Genomic DNA, 15,581 nt, shown 5'->3' with positions numbered 1-15,581 from the left:
TCTTTTACAACAATTGGTAAGAACACTTTTAGAGAGCATAGCTATGAAGGTCTATGAAGATAGGTCAAAATGACTACAAGAATCAAAAAAATCACTTTATGCACACTGTTGCCTTCTTACAGCATTAAGGGATTTGTCTTTTCATGCTGTCACTAGATCTTAAGAAATCATTTTCTTTCTGCTAATTGTCAGAAATGCTTCATTTGAATCAGTGGGAACATTTCACTTAACTGCTGGTCAGTTGTTGACAATCTTTAGAACTAATGTATTTTTTATCAATGGACATTGAGAGTACTTTATAAAAGTAATCTGTTGACACTCATTTTATATCATGACATCCAAGTTATTGACATTGCCCTGAGAAAAAGAGCAAGGTCATACACAGAATAGGGAAACAAAATGTAGTATGTTAGCCTATATTTAGCTGATAAACACAGTTAATTATGGAAAAATAGCATCTATTGTTTACCAAATACCTTCTAGAAGAAAATATTATGATCAATTTCTGATTGTGATAGACTTGGTTATTTTGATGTTTCCTAGTAGCTTGTATTTCTGTCCCACCATTTAAATTTATCTATTCTTCATGAGGTTGCCACAATTTATTTTACAATAGCTACATGTTACTATTTAATTTATGCCTGTTTTCAGCCCAGCAAATCTATTTAGGAGAAAGCATAGAATGCTGATAAATGCAAGATATGCACTAGTGTAATGTCTTTTATAAAAACACTTGATGCACATTAGCTAGGAAAAACATTAAAGCAATTGGAATTTTGAAACTAAGGTTTTAAGAAGTTAATAATATGGATACTCAAGCAAATATCAAAATATTTTGATATACTAGATTTATGACCATACAATTTGGTTACCTTATGTTAGGTGAATGAAGTAAAATATGTTTAAAATAATCCATCAATATAGAAGTTGCAGAATTGTTAAAATAAGTACATTTTTTATAATTTTCTCATTGAAAAAAGTTATTCCTAATATGGCTACTTTGAACTGAAGCTTAGAATTAAATATAACAGTGTCAGTTTGGCTTTAAAATTATATAGAATTTTAAGGTATTAGAATAATTAAACTCCAGTCTTACTCATTTACTTACCCAACAAATATACTGAATAAACATATTTGCCACTCACTCTTCTAAAAGGGCAGAATTTGATTGTACTCAATGCAATTAAAGTCTCTGATCCTAAAAAGTTTCTATGCTAAAAGGGGATACAAACTGGTGTGTGTGTGTGTGTGTGTGTGTATGTGTGTGTGTGTGTGTGTGTGTGCGCGTGTGACATATATGAGATAGTGTTAAGTGGTGTATAGGAAATTAAAGTAAGTGATGGGATAGTGACTTTTTTTATTTTCTTAGATTTAATGGGCAAAGAAATGACATTTAAGAAGAAATTTGAAGGTTAAAGAATCCACCACAGAAAGAGAAGGAAGAATATTCCAGGAAATCAGAACATCTATTTCAAAAGACTCTTAAGTAGCTAAAAGTTTATCATTTTTGAAAAACTACTACAGTGTGAATTTTTAACATAGGAGGTAAGATGAAGAGTGATGAGGCATATGGCTGGGGGCAGACCTCATAAGGCTTTCTACGCTAGAGGAAGGAGTTTCAATCTTCGCACTTTCCTTCCTTCCTTCCTTCCTTCCTTCCTTCCTTCCTTCCTTCCTTCCTTCTTTCCTTCTTTCCTCCCTTCCTTCCTCCTACTTTCTTTCCTTTATCCCTTCCTTCATTCCTGCCTGCCATCCTGCCTTCCTCCCACCTTCCCTCCTTCCCTTCCTTCCTTCCTTCCTCCCACCTTCTTTCCTTTCTCCCTTCCTTCATTCCTCCCTGCCTTCCTGCCTTCCTCCCACCTTCCCTCCTTCCCTTTCTTCCTTCCTTTTCTCCTTACTACAGTAATCACAGTGAAAGTTGACAGTGGCTTTTATTAGGATCATGGAAAAACATATGTCAAGACATGGGCAGTGTCCATATATATTTGTAGGTAGCATAAATGGGAGTTTTTGATGAAATAAATTTCAGAGTTGGGGAAAGAGAAGTATCAAGGGGAATATAATTACTTTAGGCTTGACAAGTGGGTACTGTTTCTTTAACAATTGAATGCTAACATTGCCTCAACAAAATCCGGAGATGGGTAAACATGCAAATTAAGTGATGGCAGGATCAAGATTTTTGATTCAGCTTTTTCAGTTTTGAGATGTGTGTCTTGTTGAGGTACCAAGTAATTATGGATATGAATCTAGTGTTTGGGCTAGAAGTCAGGGTAGGAAATACACCTTCTGGAACCACCTTCACATGCATGCATTTTTTTTCTCCCAAGAAACAGACCTATTAGCTTACCTAAAATAGTTTCAATAGCTGGTTTTACAGGAGACAGGAGAGAAAAATCCTATTTTTTTATTTTGTATTTTTTTCATTTAAAAAACGGCATATTGATCATAGGAAATTTTAAAGCAAAGTAAAGAAAAAAGCAACAGTGTCAACACGAATGAACGTAGAAATTAGTAATTTGTCATATTTATTTATAGCTTTTCTATGTAGAAAACAAATTATAAAGGTGAGAATGTTCACTGGGTAACATCATTACAGCTAAAACATCACCAAACAACTTTAATTTAATTAGGAAGTTGTTTTTTTCTGTAACTTGAACAGTGGTTCTATTCTAGAGTACATACTTAACTCATTCATCACTTACCCAATCCTGCCCCCCATGCTCTTTTCTTTACAGGGTTTCAGACTCAACACCCCAGTACATGCTAGAAGCAGGAGTGAAATGTAGCTACTCTGGATAATGTTTAGCTAGATGCAGTGTTCAGGAATAGCATCACACAGAGCAAAATATCCCAATCTACTCCCCCTACCCAAACATTTAGCATTTTCTTTCCCTTTCCTTTTTGCAGGATGCAGCTACTCTTATGCACTTAATTTAATTTACAATATTTTGCTGAAGGCCAGGCTTCCATATTTTCCCACATTATCCTTTTAGCATCTGCCTCTTTCATTCCTCAATCATTCCCTATAAGATTGAAAAGTCTTTATTCTGGAGCAAAGCCGTGTTTTTTACCCCATGCTTTGCCAACCTGGAAAGAGCTCCAGAGTCTTATCTCATATTTATACAGAATGCCAAATCCTGTTCCCTTAATTGTCTCAGCTGGGGAGCCAAGAGTGCATAAAACAGCTGGTGGCAAGTGTGTATATAGCAAATAGGTAGGGCAGACTCTCCTGCAAAATTCAATGTTGTACTAAGAATTTTTGCAGTTAGGGGTTCGTCCCTCTGGAGGAAACCAACACAATTGGTTCTGTTAAAACTCATTTACTATACACAACCACCTTCCAGATGGTAGCCTCTGACACCACAAAGTGCCCGAGGCAGAGTTGTGATTGTAAAGATGTACATATGAATGTGATAGAGGAAGGAATATTTTTTTAACAAGCAACTGAAAAAGGCATTTAGGAAATGGAGACTTTGTCACTCTGCTCTTCAGAGTCCGTGGTAATGCTGTCATGCTTTGCAGTTAGCATAAAAACTGAGATGCTATTTTGTTCATTTGTACATGTGTTAGAGATCTATTTTAGATCTTCATTGTTTTTCTATAAATGTTCAACATGCTTTTTAAGACAGAAATGTTACAAAATTTTGCATATTTTGTTCATAATGCAGACTTTGGAGGAGATTTCTCTTTCTAAGTCTATGAATTTAGGATACTCTGAAGTGGAATCACTTTGTCTATTGTCTTTGTTCTCATAGTTTAGCCTTCAAGATCGAAGGTCACATTTACTGTGCATCTCTCATGTTTTTGCTCATGCCTGTAAATTCCATCTATATATTTTCTATTGATTTCAAAATTAGATTCAGGCTTAGATGAGTCACAATGGACAAAAAAAGGATGGGTTGAAATGAATAAGTTAGCGTTTCATTCCATATTTGCAAAATCTATATTAATAACAATCACACTTAAGACATTTTTTTCTTGACTTGGTAATATCTTGTCAGTGTTATTTGGAAATGAAGCTGAGTCCCAAAGTAAGTTGCAGATTGATAATTTATATATAAAACATGATATAATCATTTTATTGTTTTAAGTTTCTCCCTCATCCAGAAGAGAATAGATTAAAACCAACAGAATGTAAATTTTTAAGGAATTCAAAATAACTATGTGGGGAAAACTAAATTGTTAAAAATGATCTTCTGGTGTATAATAGAATTTTTTATGATAGCTTGATTTTATGTTCCTGGAATATCAGTGTTGCGATTAGGACAGCAAGATTTGGGGCAAGATGTAAAAGTCATTTCATAACGTGATTTGACAATTAGTTTTATGCATAATTATGTTATTTACTCACCCATTAGATGTATTGATGGTCTACTATGTGCCAGATACTGTTGAAATTGCAAGGGTACACTGCTAAGCCAACAAGCATAAAGGTGAAAAATTTTAAAAATATGGCCCATTTGGCACAAAATTAAAAGTTGAATGAAATAGCTAAAAACTTAGAAAATCAAAAGCCACCTAACCTCACTTTCACATAATATAGATAATAGGAAAACAAGAGAACTGATTCTATAATTTGCTAAGAAATTGGCATTCAGGAAAGAGGAAAAAACTTATCAGTGTAGAATAATATAAACAGAAAAAATGATTACAGCCAAGTTCCTCCAATTCTTGATGACAGATTCATTTGATTTTGAATTGCATGGAAACTATACATCCATCAATTTGCTCTTATTCAGAGATATTTCTGAGGGGGATTTTGCTAGACTGTTGTTTGGGAAATTAGCTTTCTGTGTTGCATATGCCAGAATGGCATTCCTGGAATTTGTTTTCAAGTAAATGCCTTTGAGATTATAAAGAACTACACAATATACACCATCAAAAAGTTATTTTCAAATCAAATAATAAAATGTTTTTTCATGTATATTTTATAGCCCCACTTAATAATAAAATAATTTATATTTTCACCAGATGTCTTTATTATATCAGTCCAGATTTTTCTATTTCTCATGTGAGATCAGCACATTTCATATACTACACATTGGGGAAATAATGGAGAAAAGTGAAAAATAAATTTATAAGCTTGTGATAGTTCTAACTAAAAGGACCCTAGTAGATTGCTTCTTCCATGTACTTCTCAGAGGGAACAGGTAGATTTGGGGACTATGTATTTATTCCTAGCCTAACAAATATATTCAGTCATAGATACTGAAATATCCCATGAAATTTGGCACAGGTAAAAAACAAAATTGCCAGAGTATGTGTATATAAATATAAATAGTAACACTCATTTATGAGAAATTATAGATACCCTGTTAAAAGTGAATCTATATATATAAATTTAAAAGATTCACACATACATACAAATTACTATAATAAGAACACACTGATAGTTAATTCTTTTAATTAAACATTGAACTTGTAAGGAATGACACTGAAATAAATTTAAAATTAAAAGAGATAAAGTATGAGGGGAGATTACTTTTCAACAAAAAGAGCTATGCTTTGACTAAAGGCAAAAACAAATCTAGACTTTAAAATACTCTTTCGGGGCACCTGGATGGCTCAGTAGGTTAAGAATCCAACTTCAACTGAGGTCATGATCTCTAGATTCGTGAGTTCAAGCCCTGCATCAAGCCCTTGCTGTCAGCACAGAGCCCGCTTCAGATACTTTGTCTCCTTCTCTCTGCCCCTCACTCTCTCATAAATAAATACATAAATACATAAATAAACATTTTAAATAAAATAAAATACTCTTTCAGCATGTATCAGTATCTTTTTGTCTCATTTCTCTTTATAAATACACTTAAGTATGTATACAATAATTAAGCAATTAGTAGATTGAGATTAAGACAACCCAAGTACAGATAATATCTATAACTTTAAAAATCTGATACTGGATAGGTTTTATTTTATTTTATGTTGTTTCAAGTTTTTACTCAAATTCTAGTTAGTTAACATATAGTGTAATATTGATTTCAGGAGAGATGGGCTTTATTTTTAAATAATGTTTGTTGATCCTACAAATTAGTACATTTACTTCTATTTTGCTTTTATTTCTTTTAAAGATTCTCGTTAAGAATCTTTGATAAAACGACACATGCAATAAGTTCTGGTATATTAATATAATGTCAGGTAGAAAGAAAAAATGAAAGTACAAATACTTTGATTAATTCTTTGTGGATCTTTAGCAAGGTAGTAACAGTGGTTTCCATGTTTCAAATATTGACAAGTCAAAAACAGTTCCTCCATACAATTTGTTTTAAACCATCAGTTTAAATTCCGCAGCATTATAATAAATACGAAAATAATTGGCCTATGCAAATAAACTACATATTTTCTAGTACTAATTAGTGTGTTATAAGATAGAATTCACAGATGCATTTTCCACACTTTGAATTTTTAAAGAAGGATGCTGTCAATTGTATGATTTTTTAAAAATCCATTTGGTACGTACTGAGGTCCTACAGATTGTCAGCTTTCTAATTAACTGCTGCTAAGACAAAATAATCCCTAAAGACCCTAACTTTGTCAATTTAGAGATCACAATAATCATTTTTATCATTTTAGAAAGAACTCCAAAGCCAGCAAGATTAGCGCGTTGGACAAACAGAGCACATAAAGTTTATAAAGTGTAGGGAAACCACAGCAACCTTAGCAGTGTGAGGAACTGTTGAATGGAGGAAGAGCCCTTACCACTACAAGGTCAGAAACGGTAAGGACGTGTGGTTGATGAAATCAAGAAAGCGAAATCTGGGAAGGTCATCAGGAAGTATTATGGCCTTCAATGGAGGGGCTCTGCTTGTATAAGGTGAGCCCACAGACAGGAAAATGGAGATAGTAGTAACAGAGCAAATTCCTCCTCCTCCCACACTCTGATCTGCTTGCCTTCTGGTATTACCCATTGGCTTAAACCAATTGGAAGCAAGGAAGCATTGGAGCCAAATGAACTACACTAAACAGCCAACATCTTGGGGCACTGAGCAAGATATACCAGGATGGAGAGTGAATCCGTATTGGCAAGTGAAAGATATCCCACATCCTCCATTCTTTTTACCCTCAGATCCCCTCCTTCCTTTCACCCCTTTCGGGTGGAATGCTGTGTTCCCAGTACAGTTTCTCATCCTCTATTGCATAATCATAAGTGATATTAATTTGATCATGCTCCTTCCAGAAACCTAAAATGTTAGCTTTCCAGGGTTCTTCATACTAGGTAGCAGGAGGTGGTTGATAAATGAAATAATTTATTAGCATACAGCACATTGCCATAGATGTCTGTTTTATAGCCATAAGGCTCATATTGTGATCATATTCACCATCTCCCTCCTCTATGTTTCCTTTAACTTCAGCTGGACAGTCTTTTACCTACCAAATCACATCATTTGAGTTCTTGGGGACCTTATCTTTACTAAGTTGCAGCTTATTAGGACTATTGGAAAGAAGAATTAAAATGCAACTCAGTGAGTAATATTGGTTAGAAAAAAAATCTTCATTGTCCCTATTGTGAAGCAGTCAGTCGATTTTTTTCCAAGTACAGTTGATACACAACCTTCTCCTATGCTGTAGACTCAGTGGATGAAGACCCCCAATTGTCCAATGATGGTCTTGTCTTCTATTTTGTCAGAAATGTGACTTACTTCTCTCAGAGAAGCATTCATCCTTCAGGCACTAGAACCTCCCAACCTATCAAGATTGTAGGGACAAAAAAACATTTCCTTTAGTCAGTTGACAATTTTAAAGTGCAATGAGACACTGTTGGTGGGAATGCAAACTGGTGCAGCCACTCTGGAAAACAGCATGGACGTTCCTCAAAAAGTTAAAAATATAACTACTCTATAATCCAATAATTGTACTACTAGGTATTTACCCAAAGGATACAAAAACATTGACTCAAAGGGATACATGCACCCTGATGTTTATGGCAGCATTATAAACAATAGCCAAATTATGGAAAGGGCTCAAATGTCCAACAACTGATGAATGGATAAAGAAACTGTGGTATATATAGACAATGGATTATTACTCAGCCACTAAAAAGAATGAAATCTTGCCATTAGCAATGACATGGATAAAGCTAGAGAGTATTATGCTAAACTAAATAAGTCAGAGAAAGACAAAATATTATTTCACTCATATGTGGAATTTAAGAAACAAAACAAATGAACACAGTGGGGCAAAAAGAGAGAAAAACCAAGAAATAGACTCTTAACTATAGAGAAGAAACTGATGATTACCAAAATGGAGGTGAGCAGGTGGATGGGTTAAATAGGTGACGGGGGGAGTGCACTTGTGATGAGCACCGGGTGTTGTATGTAAGTGTCGAATCACTAAACGCTACATCTGAAACTAATACTACACTGTATGTTAAGTGTTAACTAACCAGAATTTAAATATAAACTTGAAAAAAACTAAAATAAATAAATAAAAATATATTCTATCATGTGGGACAGCAACTTCATTGCATAGTTTTCTTAAATTAATTTTGTCTGGCCATTTCACCAATGCCAGCTGCCTCTGAATGATGGAGAATAGTAAGGTCAGTGAAATTTTGTGAGATTGAGCCTATATCCTTTTGCAAGATAGTCATGCTTGGGTAAAGTCATGTCTATAAAATGTAGAACTGATTAAAACATTTTTCTTTTGAAAGTATTCAGTTAACTTCTCATTTCCTCTAAAACTCAAAAACTTTAATACACAATTAAGTTTAAAATCAAGATTTAATTTTTCATTCTGTTTTTATTGTCTACTAACAATTTCTGGATTCTCAAATTAAAACTAGACCACTTGCTATTTACTTTTTTTACTCTTTCACACTTTGTGTACAGTTCTGCATTTCTGAAAATATCCTAATTCATCATTTCTAATTATCCAACATTTATTATTAAAATTCAGCTCAAAAACTAGCCCTTCTAAATTTTCCAAGACCTGTAGATATATATACATACACAAACACAGCCTTCTGTGCCTTGTTTCTGTCTGTTGAAATATCTGAGAGCAGTCAATATACTTAGACTACAACTCTATGTGACTCTGTAGATCATTTCTGATTTTAAGCTCCTTGAAGCCAGAGATCACATTACATAATTTGTGAACCACGGTACCAAGCTTAATAGTTTTTCATCAGTTCTTTCTTGAGTTTAAACTAATGCACATTTTTGTATTAAGAAGAGTATGATAAAATCATAATGATAATAAATCAATCATACTTTATTACTGAATATTGCAATTTGTTTTTCATCTTTTTTTTCAGGAATCAATGTCATACATAGAGTGCTTAACTTGTTCTATTTGCATTCCTGATGTTTTACAAAGCATATTTGATGCTTCTCTGCTATCACATTTTAGTGAAGTGGATGCTCTAAGTAAAGAGGCAAAACATCTTCAAAGTCTGCCTTAGTCAACACTGAAAATACTTACAAACAGGTTAGTGGTCACTTAGACCTTATTTGTTATCAATTATGATTAAATTAGTAAACATTTGTTAAAATGTTGCATGAACATATACTTTAACAGGATAAAAGCATTTTACTGTAAGCATGTAGGGTTGTTGCTACGTTCAGTGACTAAAGCATGTGTAAGTGTTTAGTTCCACAACAAATCGTGTTAATTATAAAAGCATGGCAAGTGTTAAAAAGTATTTTAAAATTTGAGATAACTGTACAGAAATATTCATTTGTGTATATTTTTTCTCATTCTCTTATATTGCAAAATGTTCACCCAAAAGTTATGTGAATATGAAAGCTAAAAATTTCAGTCCCAAATACCTTTTGAAAAATCACCAATTATTTCCACTAGATAATAACAATTTGTTGAGAAAAAATGTGAAATCATCTGGGTATTAAAGTTTTTATTAGCAATACATGAGACCATGATGTTCACAAATATAAGGTAAAACTAAAGCTTGTGATTTAAGATAACATTACTCTTTTATTGCAATTTTTATTGTATTTTGAACTTTAAGGATGTAATTTGCAATCATATTTTGGCATCAAATGTGGAATTGCTGTTGAGTGTACTAAATTTTTGCTGGTGAATCAATTTTTGGAAACTTAAGCATATTAGTGTAAATGTGCTGAAATTAGGATATTTGGCAATTTATATATATGTATGTATAGATATATATTCATTATAGAACTTGCTCATTAGTTTGTCAATTTTTCACTCATTCAACAATTGATAACATTATATTATAAGATTATTAATACATATTGATATAAAACAGCATTGGAAGATTTTGGAAAAACAATGATAAAAATAAATACAAACATCCTGTCATGATGCTTAAAGTTACTCAAGAATCTAAAATGACTACAGGTAGATTATAGCTACCTACATGTATGGATGAATAGATAGATGGATAAATAGATAGATATGTAGTTAAATAGATAATCAATGTAAATAAACACTGAAGATGAATTTAGGTGAGTATAACAGGAATACCTACTTGGGAATTGATAGTCAAATTAGGTCTATTTGAAAATGAAACACTTATAGGAAGTAAGTCAAATGATGAACAGGGGAAAGGCAGTTTATGGAAAGGGAAGAACATTTGCTTTGGTTCAATGAATATTTCATTGTGTTTAAGAAATTAAAAAAAATCCACAGTTAGTAGAACATGAAGGGGAAAGCAACAACGAGAGAGACAAGGTTGGTAAATTAGACAAAAAGAAAATGGCACAGAAGTAGGGAGTAAACATTAGGCTTCGTGAATTAACTTAATTACTATGGGAAATGACTGAATGGTTTGAATCATAGAAAGGTTGGAGTATTATACTCATTGAAAAATCTCTCAACTTTATGGAGAATGAATTGGAGGTGGTCTTTGGATCTAAGAGTAGAATGAGAGAAACATATTAAAGTTTCAACGTAATGCAGGATGATGCTGGCTGCACAGAATGATGGCAGGCACCCTGGAGAACAGTGAAGGTATGGATACATATTTGAGATGTTAGATATCCACAGATTGGTGATATTTGAAAGACCAAAGTAGGAAGGAAAAGGACATATAACATTACATCAAAGATAATCCCTAGCTTTTAGGAAGAACCAACCTGTTTGTTAAAATAAAACTTACTGAAATGGAGAACACAGACTAAATTGTTTCACTAAATCGGTGGAGGGTCAGGTGCACAGTGGGGATGGGAAAGCGGTAGGGTGGGAAGTGAATCAGGCATTCAGTTCTGAATACATTAACTTTAAAGTGGCTAAGAAATTAGCCAATTAGTACAACTGGAATTATTAAGAATGTAATTGAATGTATGGGTCTGGAATTCCAAAGATGAAAAATATAATTTATGAGCTGATACTAGATGATTTTAAAAATTTAAAAATTCATTTAAATTAAAAAATTAAATTAATTAATTCACCTAGAAAAGGAGGGGACATGAGAAAACAAGAGTCTAAGGCAAAGTCTTGAGGAGTGACACATTAGGTTGAATAGTAATAGCTATGAAAGAAAACGGAGAAAAAAATGTAATCTGATGGAGATTAAGGAAAAAGAATATTTCAAAAGAAATGTTCTTTCAGTTGTGTTGAATGTTGCTAAGATGTCAAACTAATTGGCTAAATATACAAAGAAATGATTTCAATATTAAGATAACTGCTTACTTTGTTTATATTCTAAACAAAGACTTACACAATTTGCCTGCGTGTATCATGCCTAGAATTAAAACTAAGGGGAATTTGAAATATTAATGAGTAACATTGCATCAATAGATTTTTAGACAAAACCCTCAGAGAAGAATAAAATCACATATGTGTTTTCTTATGAAATGAAATTGATCTATAGCATTAATTAAATTTAGTAATTGTTCATATTTAATCAGTCTTTACAGAGTGTTACAACATTGTATGAACTTGTGAAAAGAAAATAATATGTAGGGTTGTTATTAATTGTATTAAATATGGTGTAAAAACTGTTCGTTTTTGATAATATGTAGAGATAGCAAGTATGTTAATACTTGTACTGAATGGTTTATATCAGGTAAACTCCTGAAATTCTTAAAAGTATAAGAATTAGAGTTATTAAGAACAAAATCTTGAATGACATTCAGAACAAAGATAAATATTCTTTTCTTCATTACCATTGCATATTTTGCTTCAAATGCATTGATGTTTAATAGCAATTACTTGAATCAAAGCAAAATTAATCCTTGTTTCATTTGTAGTTAAACAACACCTAGGCAGTTTTCACAGAATTCATAGATAGACGTACATGGGATTCTGTCTGCTACCTACTCCATTATTGCAGGATTCCCTAGAAAAGCTCCAGTCTTACAAAAGCAGCTGCTTGTATTTAGCGATAATCCTCTGTACTATTAGTTTTGTCTTTTGGGAAAGGAAATTGATTACCGGACCTTAACATAGTGAAGACTTTGCATGTGTCTTGCTTTCTGCCTCAGACAGTAAATTAGTTGTATAAACAGTAAAAAATAATTACGAATACAATGATGCTTTAGTTGGTTAGAAAAATTTAGAGAAAATGAAAAATAGGCTCTTATTTTTATTTTCCATAGTGTTGTTTTATGTACTCTTATTTATTATTTTGTTTATTTTTATTTTCCATAAAAAGTTACAAATTAAAATGCTACTGTCTTAAATAGTGCATTTTATGGTGAGCTCTTTATGCTTTTAGTAAACATATCCATAAACGCTTTAGCAGAGAGAGCTGATAGGTAAATGAGTGACACTGAATAGAATTACATATCAGGATGCCCATATTTCTATCCTAAGGGAGACTGCTTTTAACTTGGACACTCACAGAGTATGACAATATCTGTTCATTAACTGAATAAAACAGATCAATTACAAACAACAAAAAATTGAACATTTTCTCTCAAACATACTTGGTTAGTTAGTACTGAGGAATTCAAAATTAGTGTGAATACCACTCTGAATAACAAATATTTATGTGTATGTAATTTTTATTTAATTAGCTGCAAAACCAAATTTACAGTGTCCTCAAATATAGTAAATACTCAGCCATTACCGACAATTTTTTTTTTACCAACAAATTCTTTTATCTCTTGTCCATATGACAAGCTCTCAGTGTCTCATGAAGTCTTATGCCACTGTACAAAATAGACTCCATTGAGAAAAACTCCACTGAGAAAAAAATACGTATTTCCTTCTGCTAAGTACCTAGTGTTCTACCAACCTTGATGACAACTTTAAGTTTTTTTATGGATCCCAACAGAAATGCAAGTGGGAAGATAAAAACTTCCTGGAGATAGTACTATGATTGGAAATTCTCAGTGTATGTGGGAAATAGATACTGTGTCTAATATATTAAGTATATTAAATATATAATACATTAAATATATATTATACATATATATACACACACACACACACACATTATATATATTTAACACACACACACACACAAACACATATATACAGATCGGTACAGTATTAGCTTGTTTCAAAATTTTCCTTAGAAAATATGATTTCTTTTCCCTCCAAGTTTACCTTTCCTTAAAAATGTAACCTTCCAAACATCCTAGATTTCTTTTTAAGTCTTCACCTTCTACCTCGTGTGGGCCAGAGGCTCCACGTTCTCCTCCATCACTTATGAGAAGCAGATGTTCTACTTTTAACAATACAAATCATGTCTCCAGTGGTCCATAACCCCTCTGGGTTCAGTAATGTCTTATTTTAGATATATATAGGTTGCTCTTACTTTCTAATTTGTTTAGATATGCACTTTAAAGGATATGTGCCTTATACCAGTATTATTAGGTTTTTATGGTAGGAGGGTTTCTAAACACATAGTTTATTATATTTTTGAAGTCAAGGTAAAATCGCATCATGATATCTTATTATTAGATGTGGAAATTTTCCACATCATTTTTTAATTTAATAATTATCTTGTTTCTCTCGAACTTGTATTTCCTTCAGTCATTTTAAGATACATTTTTTCTCTAAGTGTTGTGAATAAATAGCATTGGAGCTTTTACCGGAATTTTTTAAAAGCCAAGATTATTTGGATGTATCAATCTGTTGATAACTTTGAATACTATCATCCATCAACATTGAGAACGTCTCCCTTTAGTCAGCTTCTTTTTTATTTTTTTATTTTAATATGAAATTTATTGTCAAATTGGTTTCCATACAACACCCAGTGCCCATCCCAACAGGTTCCCTCCTCATTTGTAATTTGAATTTTTCCGAGGAGCTTTGTTATTGTTGGTGGAAAATTTATTCCATTGTATTTTTTAGTTTGTTTTTTATTAACCTGCATGCAATTCCTTGCCTTCCAGTTTGTTGAAGCACTAGGTCAGACAACATTTGCCGCAATAACATCTGTCAAAGTGGCTAGCCATAAAAACCCCAGCACCAGATTCATCTGAAGGGCACTCCCAATGAAGGCAACTGATTTTACCATTCTCATCCACCTTATAGTAGGACAGTCAGCTTAACCTTCTTTTTCTTATGCTTATTCTTCCTGGGAATGGTGTAAGACTTCTTCCTTTTCTTAGCACCACCACGAAGTTTCAACACAAGATAGAGTGGACTCCTTTCGAATGTTGTAGTTAGAAAAAGTACATCCAACTTCCAGTTGCTTGCCAGCAAAACCAGGTTGTGCTGATCAGGAGAAATTCCCTCCTTACCCCGGATTTTGGTTTTTACCTTTTCTATTGCATCCGAGGGCTCAACCTCTAGAGAGATGGTCTTCCCTATAAGGGTTTTCACGAAAATCTACATCTTGGCGGAGGTTCCACCACAGATGGCAGATCGTAAAGGAATTCTATGGTGTTTTCATCAGTTGGTTTAATTTTATAAATTCAATAATTATTTATGTATGCTTATTCTCTATCCACAAAAATATTTTAAAGTACTTTTTGATATATTATTTAGGCAGTTACATTTTTTGCAAATGATATATTTTTTTTCTTGCCAATACTCATGATCCTAATTTCCCGTTTCTTGTCTTATGGAATTAACTGACTTCCAGTGTAATGTGAAATGATTGGTATATAGCAGTTTTTGTTCCCACTGAGCTGAATGGAAATATTTCTAAAGTATGATCACTGGGGATGACTTTAGGTCTACATTTTTAAGATCTCCTTTAATACTACTCTAAAAAAGTTCCCTTCTATTCTTAGTTTTAGATATTTATTTATTTAAAAATCCTTCATACACTTAAGCGTTGGTTATTTTTTACCTTAATTTTTCCTTTATATGTTTCATATTTATTCAATTAATATGGTGGAGTTTATTAATATATGTTTTCATGTTTATGTATCCTTACCTTTTTAGAAAAAAACACTGCTGAATTTGATGTTGGTGGATTCCTAGAAAGGTAATAAATAACCCCCTTTCCTTCATCTAACCAATTGGAAAAAATAATTTTGGTTGATTCATTAAGAATGCAAATCAGAGAATCCTGGGAAGATGGCAGTGCAGGAGGACACTGGGCTCACCGCATGTCCTGCTGATCACTTAGGGTCCACCTACCTGCCTAAATAACCCAGAAAACCGCCAGAAGACTAGCAGAACGGAGTCTCTGGAGCCAAGCGCAGACGAGAGGCCCACAGAAGAGGATAGGAAGGGTGGAGAGGCGGTGAGCATTCCACGGA

The 15,581-nt window shown here is 33.0% G+C and overlaps 1 pseudogene; it reads right to left on the bottom strand.

The window, feature by feature from the left end:
• Positions 1-13,867: 13,867 nt before the first annotated feature.
• On the bottom strand, positions 13,868-14,706 carry LOC106970588 (ubiquitin-40S ribosomal protein S27a-like; annotated as a pseudogene).
• Between the last annotated feature and the right edge of the window lie 875 nt (positions 14,707-15,581).

This window comes from Acinonyx jubatus, chromosome A1, assembly GCF_027475565.1.
Source record: "Acinonyx jubatus isolate Ajub_Pintada_27869175 chromosome A1, VMU_Ajub_asm_v1.0, whole genome shotgun sequence".
NCBI classification, from domain to species: Eukaryota; Metazoa; Chordata; class Mammalia; order Carnivora; family Felidae; genus Acinonyx; species Acinonyx jubatus.
This window is presented reverse-complemented; position numbering and strand designations above follow the sequence as displayed.